Source organism: Anoplopoma fimbria, unplaced genomic scaffold (genome assembly GCF_027596085.1).
Source record: "Anoplopoma fimbria isolate UVic2021 breed Golden Eagle Sablefish unplaced genomic scaffold, Afim_UVic_2022 Un_contig_4592_pilon_pilon, whole genome shotgun sequence".
Taxonomy (NCBI): Eukaryota; Metazoa; Chordata; class Actinopteri; order Perciformes; family Anoplopomatidae; genus Anoplopoma; species Anoplopoma fimbria.
In genome coordinates, this window is record NW_026548427.1 from 1 (window position 1) to 8,644 (window position 8,644).

At 48.5% G+C, this 8,644-nt stretch overlaps 2 non-coding genes and 1 pseudogene across 2 annotated transcripts; all 3 read left to right on the forward strand.

The window, feature by feature from the left end:
- Positions 1 to 38: 38 nt before the first annotated feature.
- On the forward strand, positions 39 to 8,576 carry LOC129114507 (uncharacterized; annotated as a pseudogene).
- LOC129114508 (U2 spliceosomal RNA) lies at positions 4,041 to 4,229 on the forward strand. Its single transcript, XR_008532513.1, has one exon. It is a non-coding gene; the product is annotated as a U2 spliceosomal RNA (small nuclear RNA).
- Positions 4,645 to 4,759, forward strand: LOC129114509 (U5 spliceosomal RNA). The gene has a single exon (XR_008532514.1). It is a non-coding gene; the product is annotated as a U5 spliceosomal RNA (small nuclear RNA).
- Positions 8,577 to 8,644: the final 68 nt, after the last annotated feature.

Consider the following 8,644-nt stretch of genomic DNA (forward strand, 5'->3'; position numbering starts at 1 on the left):
CAATGGCTGGGAGGAGGGGAGAGGAAGCAGGTCAGCAAATGAGGGCTGCAGATGATGCGGAGGAGGGAGGAACCCAGGAGCAGAGAGCTGGAAAAACAGGTCAAAAGGTTGGAGGGGAGGTGGATGAACAGCAGGTGGGAGAAGAAGAGGCCATGCTAACTGCAGGGTTGGGGCTGGGTTTTGATTTCCCCCCCGGCCTGCTCATGCTGTCATCCCCTTTGGGTGTTGATGCAAATGATGGGCCCAGCAGACCATCACCCATGCCAAAGCAAGAGCCCTTTTCCTGGGCTGAACAGATGGACAGGGAGGATTTCTACGATTAGGAGAGAGAGAACCGTTTAAGAAATGGACATTTATAATTTATAATGGGCTCTTTTAAGGTTCTCTCTTTGAATGTAAGAGGAATGAGGGACCCAGTTAAAAGAAGAGTTGTTTTTGATTTTGTAGACTCACACCATGTTGCCATTTGTTTTTTGCAGGAGGTTCATCTACGGGATGAGGGGGATGTTGGGAATTTCTCGAGGGGGTGGAAAAAAGGGCACTCAGTTTGGAGTGTAGGCGGGGTCCATTCGACGGGGGTTGGGATTTTATTTGGCGTTAAAGAGATTAGGCTGGAGTCTTCTTTTGTTATTGTTCAGGGGAGGATAATGGGGGCCGATATCACATGGGGAAGAGCCAAGTTCAGGGTTATTGTAGTTTATGGACCACAAACTGCAACAGAAAGGCAAGACATGGCCGGCCTTATGGTTCCACACCTTGCCACCAATAGGCAGATTATTTTAGGGGGTGATTTAAATGTTGAGTTGGGCAAAGGGGGAGATACCAGCGACGTTTTTATCTCCAACCTAATGTCCAAACATGGTTTGGTAGATGGGGCAAGGGAGGTCAGGCCACAGGTAACTGGGCCCACATGGCGCAACTCAAGGGGCATAGAGAAACGTTTGGATTATGTTTTTTTATCAAAGTCATTGAGCCCTTTGACAGGCAGACTGCTCCCCGCGTACTTCTCCGATCATGATGGTCTTTTGTTGGAAGTGCGCTCATGTGTGCCAGTTTTTGGGCCTGGGTTCTGGCGTCTTAACATCAGTGTCCTGGAGGTGGATTCTTTTAACCAACATCTTCGCTGGTTTTTCAAAGGCCTGGTAGGACTAAGGCCAATGTGTCCTGGAGTGATTGAGTGGTGGGAGGTCGCCAAGGAGCGGATAAAGTTATTTTGTTTACAGTATTGTAAAAGGAAAGCGAGGCTGGCGAAGAGGGAGGTGCTTCGCCTGCAGCGCCTCCTCGAGCTTGAGTATGCCAGAGGAAACTGTGGCGGCACTGTAAATCAGCAAGCTTGTGACTCCCTTAAAGCACAGCTTAGGGACGTCTTTGAGGGTAGAGCCCGGGCATACCTGTTACGGTCACGTGAAATATTCCTTGAGAAATTTGAGACGTGTTCCACTGCTTTCTTCAGCTCAATTCGAGCTGATAGGGCAAAGCAGGTAGTGACCGGTGTTAGGAACAAGCTAGGCAGGGTAGTGTCGGAAGGGGTTGAGATGGTGCATGTCGCCACTGACTACTACCGCACGAGATTTAGGGAGAAAGAGATAGATGTAGGGGGAGGGGAGGTTTTTCTGGATCTCCTGACCCAGCGGGTGCCGATTGACATAGCACAGGCTATGGAGGCCCCGCTCACTCTCAAAGAACTTGAGGGTGCCCTCCATAGAATGAACAGGCGGAAGGTGCCTGGCATCGATGGGCTGCCGGTGGAGTTTTATCTCAAGTTTTGGGATATACTTGGGCCGGTAGTGCTGGAGGTGTTGTCCGCAATACTCCGCACAGGTATGAGGGGAGGGTCTCTGGCCACCGGAGTTATCTCCCTACTGTTTAAGAAAGGGGATCACACCGACCTAGGGAACTGGCGGCCACTGACCATGCTGTGTGTTGATTACAAACTCCTGGCAAAGGTCTTAGCGGATCGTCTGGGCACAGCACTTCCTCATGTCATCCATGTGGACCAGACATGCGGGGTGGCGGGGCGCTCGGTGAGATGGAACCTCCAACTCATTCGGGACGCTGTCGCTTGGGCGGAAGACAGGCACCTGCCACTTATGGTGGTTGGTCTCGACCAGGCAAAAGCTTTCGACAGGGTTCACTGGGGTTTTATGTTTAGGGTTTTGAGCAGGTTAGGCTTTAGTCAGGTTTTTGTAGGATGGTTACGTTTAATGTACACAGGGGTGGGGAGCATGGTTTCAGTCAACGGTCACCTAGGGGATGTTTTCAGGTTGCACTCAGGGGTAAGACAGGGGTGTCCGCTTTCACCACTGCTCTACATCCTTTATACGGAGCCCCTGGCGGCAGCCATTCGGGCTGACCCAGGTGTGAAAGGTTTCCTGGTACCTGGCAGCGGGGGCCTAAGGGTCAAACTGTCTCAGTATGCAGATGATACCACACTGCTACTGTGCAGCGACGCATGCTTGCTCCGATCCTTGGAGATTTTCCAGAATTTCGGCCGGGTGACTGGCGCAAAACTGAATTGTGCCAAGTCCTCGGTGAAGTTCTTTGGGCGGTGGAAAGAAAGGACGGATGTACCAGGGGGGCTGTCGCTCTGCACGGGACCTCTGAAGGTACTAGGGGTCAGCTTTGAGACAGCCCATAGTGCCACGGCCAACTGGACCAGGCGCTTTTTGGCAGTCCAGAAGAAGCTTGCGCTCTGGAAGAGCAGGTGCCTGACTTTCATTGGGAAGGTACTTGTTCTGAAGGTAGACGTTCTGCCATCTCTCCTGTACTTGGCATACATATACCCACTGCCAGCCAGCATGAGGAGGCCTCTAATGCGCCTCGTGTTTATTTTCATGTGGGGAGGAAGATACGAGTATGTGGCGAGGGCCCGCATGCTGGCTGGGATTGAAGCAGGGGGAGAGATGTGCCACACCTCTCGCTGAAACTGGACTGCATCTTTGTTTCATTTCTGTTTAGGGAGTTATCCGCTCCAGTTGCGCATCCTTCAGGGCATTTCCTACGACTCTACTTTTCCTATCAGGCCAGGAGCATGTTGGTTTGGAACAACCTGACACCCCGGGTGGAGCAGCAGCCATGGCATTACCATCATGCAGCCAGGTGGCTGAGGGCCCATCCTGAGGCTTCAGAAACAGCAGTCAGGCTAAATCACAGAGTCCTCTACGGGGTGGTGAGACAGAGGGAGTGTGCAGGTCCAGTGATTGGGATCCCGACAGGCATTTGGAGGGGGATCCAGCCACGAGGACTGGACAATGGTCTCAAAGATCTTAATTGGCTGTGCCTCCACAAGAGCTTGCCAGTACGAGCATTGATGCATCGGCATGGTTTGGCAAGATCCCCTGAGTGTCCAAGGGAAAACTGTTCGGGGGAGGAGACACTTAGACATGTCATGTGGGACTGTCATTTCGCTGGATTGGTGTGGGCTAGAGCAGCGACATGGCTAGTCCAGCTAGACGTTGGTTTCATTTTAACATGGACAAGGGTGGAAAAAGGGGTGGGTACAGGAAGAAGAAATTTCATCATTTGGTTATTCATCAGCCTCGTAAAGAGGGGTTTGTGGTTGGCAAGGCAAGACCTAGTGAGCAAAAACAGGAACACTGGCATAGAGGGAGTGTTAAAACGGGTTGAACAAGATGTAAAAGGGAGGATTGAAAGGGACATTGTGAAATGGGGGAAGCATGCTGCCTTGGAAAGGTGGAAAGGAGGCTTTGGGTGGGGATGGTAATATCACAAGGCATGGTAAAGGTGCCCTGTTTTTGTTTTTGATGTATAAAGGGAATAATGTAAATTTAGTGTTGTTGTGTTATTTGATTTGAACAAAGGTTTGAAGGTAATACATGTTTTATTGTGTAAATAACTGATGCGCATTGAATGATTTGTAAATAAAAAAAAAAAAAAAAAAATGTCCTGTCAAAAGAATAGAAGCTGATTTTAACAAGACAAGTGTGCTTGACCTTGTAGGGCCTGTTCTTATGTTTAATATCCCCGCAATGCCCAATTGAAAGTACTGCACCATATAGGTTGACACGGGCAGATGGGGAATCGCTTCTCGGCCTTTTGGCTAAGATCAATGTAGTATCTGTTCTTATCAGTTTAATATCTGATATGTCCTTATATGAGGATAACTTATTAAGCAGATTTTTAGCACTGGGAGATGAAAAAGGGGCTTGCTCCGTTCACTCCACGCATTGACCTGGTATTGCAGCATCGCCAGGAACGGTGCACCCTTCGAATGACTTGTGAACAACAAAACATCAAACTCTTTAATGCAAGACACGAGGCTGTGTATGTGAGTAAAGAAAAGCCCTGTTTACTCCTTAATTGTGCTCTTCCTGGAACCTCATTGTTCTCCCACTCTCAAATCACTATATCCATCAGCCGTGTCTGCTGGGGAAATTATTTCCAGCTCTGAATCAACAGCGAGGGGGAAGGAAGATAAATACAGCTATTCAGTTTCGCCGATTTGATTGGAGGGAAATAAATTGAAGAATGTGGGAATATTGCCCTCTCGGAAGGAAATGTGGGCGGGAGTAGTGGAATGGGTGTGGCTTGGAATTTGGAACGCGCCACGTCGACTGAGGCTCACCGCGAGAGTTTTGGCTGGGACGACTGGTGTCTCTGGCTGCTCTCACCGGGGGGCGGTACTTACTTTGGTTTCTCTTCATAACGCACAAGTCTTTCGCCTTTTACTAAAGACTTCCGTGGAGAGGAACACCAATGAGTTGAACCTATTTTTGGCAGGCTTTGCCATTCGGCTGAGCCTTGTGTACTTGTCAAAAGAATAGAAGCTGATTTTAACAAGACAAGTGTGCTTGACCTTGTAGGGCCTGTGCGGTTGTGCTAAGCAGCATCCCCCGCAATGCCCAATTGAAAGTACTGCACCATGACAAGCGACACGTGTGCCACGAGGTTGACACGGGCAGCAAACAGTTGGGGATCATCGCTTCTCGGCCTTTTGGCTAAGACTGTGATCACTTCCTGCTGGTGGTAAAACTTTTGCCTGTCCGTGGCATAAGTTTGTCGCCGTTAGGGAGGATATTGTATTTATTCTTGCGCAAAACTTTTCAACCACTTTGGTTGCAAATATCTACGCAAGATAACATTGGCACAGAGGGCATCTTACCTGCACTCTTCCGGAAGACCATCTTGACCAGGCCAAACAGGAAAGGGTAATTGAACTTTATTTATTAAGTTATTTATACTTTTACACTTGTAGCACATATCATATTGGTACCTTCTATTTTTTAGCCTTGTTGGTTTCTTTTCAGGAGTTTTAAGTGTTTTATTTCCTTTTATCTTTAACTGCGTGGTGCCTCCACCATGTCGGCCAACCATGCCGGCATGCGGAGGCACCATAGCGTCCGACTCTCCTTTAAAGAAATAGACGGGAAAATTGTGGGCATGTCGAGACTGGACTTTTCCAGGAAGCTTATCCAACAAACTCTCATGTTTAAGCCAGATGACATCAATTGTATTGTGACCCTACCTTTTAACAAAGGATATGATGTAAGCTTTTGTTCCGCCGTTGTACTTAGGGACTTTTGGACACGGTATGAGAACACAAAACCCCAGTTTTCCACATTCAATGTTGAGAAATTGACTGACAATGCCCTTAAAACGGTCATTGTCAGAATGTTCAATGAGACAGTGAATGCGGATGACATTTGTTTGTGGCTGGGTAGATATTGCACTGTTAAAGGCCAGGCTACCAAGATAAGAGATGAAGATGGTATTTGGAATTGCGCTTGGAGGGTCGCCATTCAGCAATGGCAGGACCCCCAAGGCTTCCAGGGCCTGAAACACTTGCCATCTGTGATAGTCCTGGGTAACAACAGGGGCTACATTCACTACCAGGGCCAGCCCAAGCTCTGCCGCAAGTGTGGTGAGCATGGGCACCAGCAGAAGCATGCAAACAAATTATTTGTGGGAAATGCAGAGTAATTGGGCACACTTTTGATGAATGTACCAATGGCAGAAAGTGCAATCTATGTGGAGAAACAACACACCTCTTCAGGGATTGTCCAAAGTCGTTTGCCAACAAACTGAAGGCGGTAAAAGCAATTGAAAAAGAGAAAGAAAATATACTGAATCGTGGTCAAGAGGACCCATCTGGAGAGTTAATTGAAGAGGCTGGGCTGGGAAATTCAAATCTCCCTCCAAATCCTGTGACTGGAGAACAGAGATCAGGTGAGGAGGGGGGGGGAGGGGTCTGCAAATGCCCCACCCATGGAGAGTGGTGAAGAAGAAGAAGAAGGGGCAATGCAGACAGAGGGCGGAGCTCCCTCTGAAACAGAGAAACCAAATATCGATAGCGAGGATGCCCCCCTCCCCAATGCCCAGCAAGCCAAGAGGCCTTTATCTGAATTGTCCTCTGAGTCTCCTGGAGTCTCAGTGAAGAGGGGAAGAGCTGGGAACTCCTCAGACAGTTTATCTGTGGAGGAGCCCAGAGTCTTCCCCCAAATTCCCCAAATGAGGTCTCTTTTCTAAATATAGCTCTGCAATCAACCCCAAAGGACTCAAAACTCAATGCCACATTGCGGCAGAGGCCAACCCCCAGAGTCCGAAGGGGAAATGGAGCCCAACCCCTTCACCCTTCCCCCATAAGAGTGAAGGAAGAGCTCCATTCACAAGACATTGAATAACTGCTTTTTTAAAAAAATAAAAAAAAAAAAGACATTTAACACTGAAATGCCATCTTTAGTCCTTTAAAATGTTTTACCTGTTAATTTTAAGCATACTCATGACACTCACTTTCTCTACCATCAATGTGAGAAGTGTGAAATCGAGAGTTAGAGCCCAGACTGTTTTATCCTTTCTTAATTCTTTTAAGTCAGATGTGTTTTTAATACAGGAATGTGGCCTGCCTTTTTATAACCACTACAGGGAGTGGGAAAACCTATGGCCACAAACATCAATATGGAGCGGTTCGAATGAAAATAAAAACGATGGAGTGGCCATTTTAATCAAAAACCCCCTTGTCCAAGTGAAGGGCAGCACTGTGGTGAAAGATGGTCGGGCACTTTTAGCACACTTGACTTTCATGGGAAAGGATTTTAAGCTCTTAAATATTTATGGTTTTAATGACAAAAATGACAGGTATGACCTTTTAGAAGACTTGCAGTCCCACATGCTAGGTAGGGCACCTTTAGTTGTAGGGGGAGATTTTAATTGTATTTTTAGCAGGAATGACAGAAAAGGAGCAGGGGACATAAACATTTTATGCACTGACCTTTTATCCCTCAACAGAACGCTGGACTTGACTGACTGGTATGGACGAGCCTCTGGGTCGAAGCTTAATAGAAGCAAGACCCAAGCTCTTTTTTATGGACCATGGACAGCAACTGAAATGACAGGACTCCCCTGACTGTGACCCAGACTTATCAAAAGATACTTGGGATTAAATTTGATGGGGAAGGGGGAGGGAAAACAAATTGGCCAGACGTGGTAGGGAAAGTCAGGCAGAGACTAGGCTACTGGACACTTAGAGGACTGACATTAGAAGGAAAGGTTTTAATCATCAAATCAGTGATTTTACCTTTGCTTTTACTTATCAGTTCTGTTTTTATCCCACCTAGGAAAGTGCTTTTAGAGCTAGAACGAGCCATTTTTTATTTCCTGTGGGGGTCCAAGTGGGAACGGCTCAGAAGAAGCGAAATGAAAAAAACAAAAGAGAAGGGAGGAAAAGGAGTGCCGGACCTGCACCTTTTTTGGCAGCAAACACATCGCACAACATCTTAAGGTCGCAACAGCCCCATCCAGAAACCCAAAGACTGTAGCAATGACACGTTTCTGGATGGGGTCTTACCTCAGAAAAATCAAGCTTTTACCCGTAGACCTTAGAACACCTGTGTCTTTTAACCTGCCACCAGCTTATGCTTTTATTGAGACATTTTTACGGCATTTCAAACTTGAGAAGGAGGATCTAAATGTTTTAACTGACCACCGCTCTTTGATTTCTGTTGTGCAGGAGCGGGAACCAGTGAGCCCAGTGCGTGGGCTTGCATTCGGCGAGCCCTCGACAGTTTGGCGCAACGTGAACCATTCCGCTCTTCCAAACAGACTCCGGGACCTGTCTTGGATGGTGGCTCACGAGATCCTCCCAGTCAGAGCCGTAATGCATTCCCGGGGCATGTCGGCACACTCTACCTGCCCCCGACCAGGTTGTGGCGCCCCTGAGTCGGTGAGGCACCTGCTCTGGGAGTGCAGCGCTGCCGTAGACCAGTGGGCAATGGCCGGCTCCTTAAATTTCCCGTACTTGCCAGCAAGGGAGGTCCTGACAGCGCAGCTGGTGCTGTATGGGGTGAGCCAGAATAAAAAAGACCAGCACATGACTTTGGAAAACAATGTGGACCTCCAGAAACTTGCTGACAAGGAGGCACATGCAGATCCCCCCCGTGGCTGTGATCCGAATGGCAGCAGCAACTGCTCAGATGGGTGGATTGGGCGGCGGGCCTAGGACAAAGCCACGGAAGATCGCCTCTGTGCCGGGCCACACGTGCGAAGGTCGAGGTCAGCGGCGGCCTGACTCTCCGGGAGAGGCAGGTGGGAAGGAGCAACAGGGTGGGGGTCTCCTCTGAGCACCAAGACAGGACCCAGAGAGACCATATATGTTTGGGAGAGCGAAATGAGTTACCTTGGTAGGGAC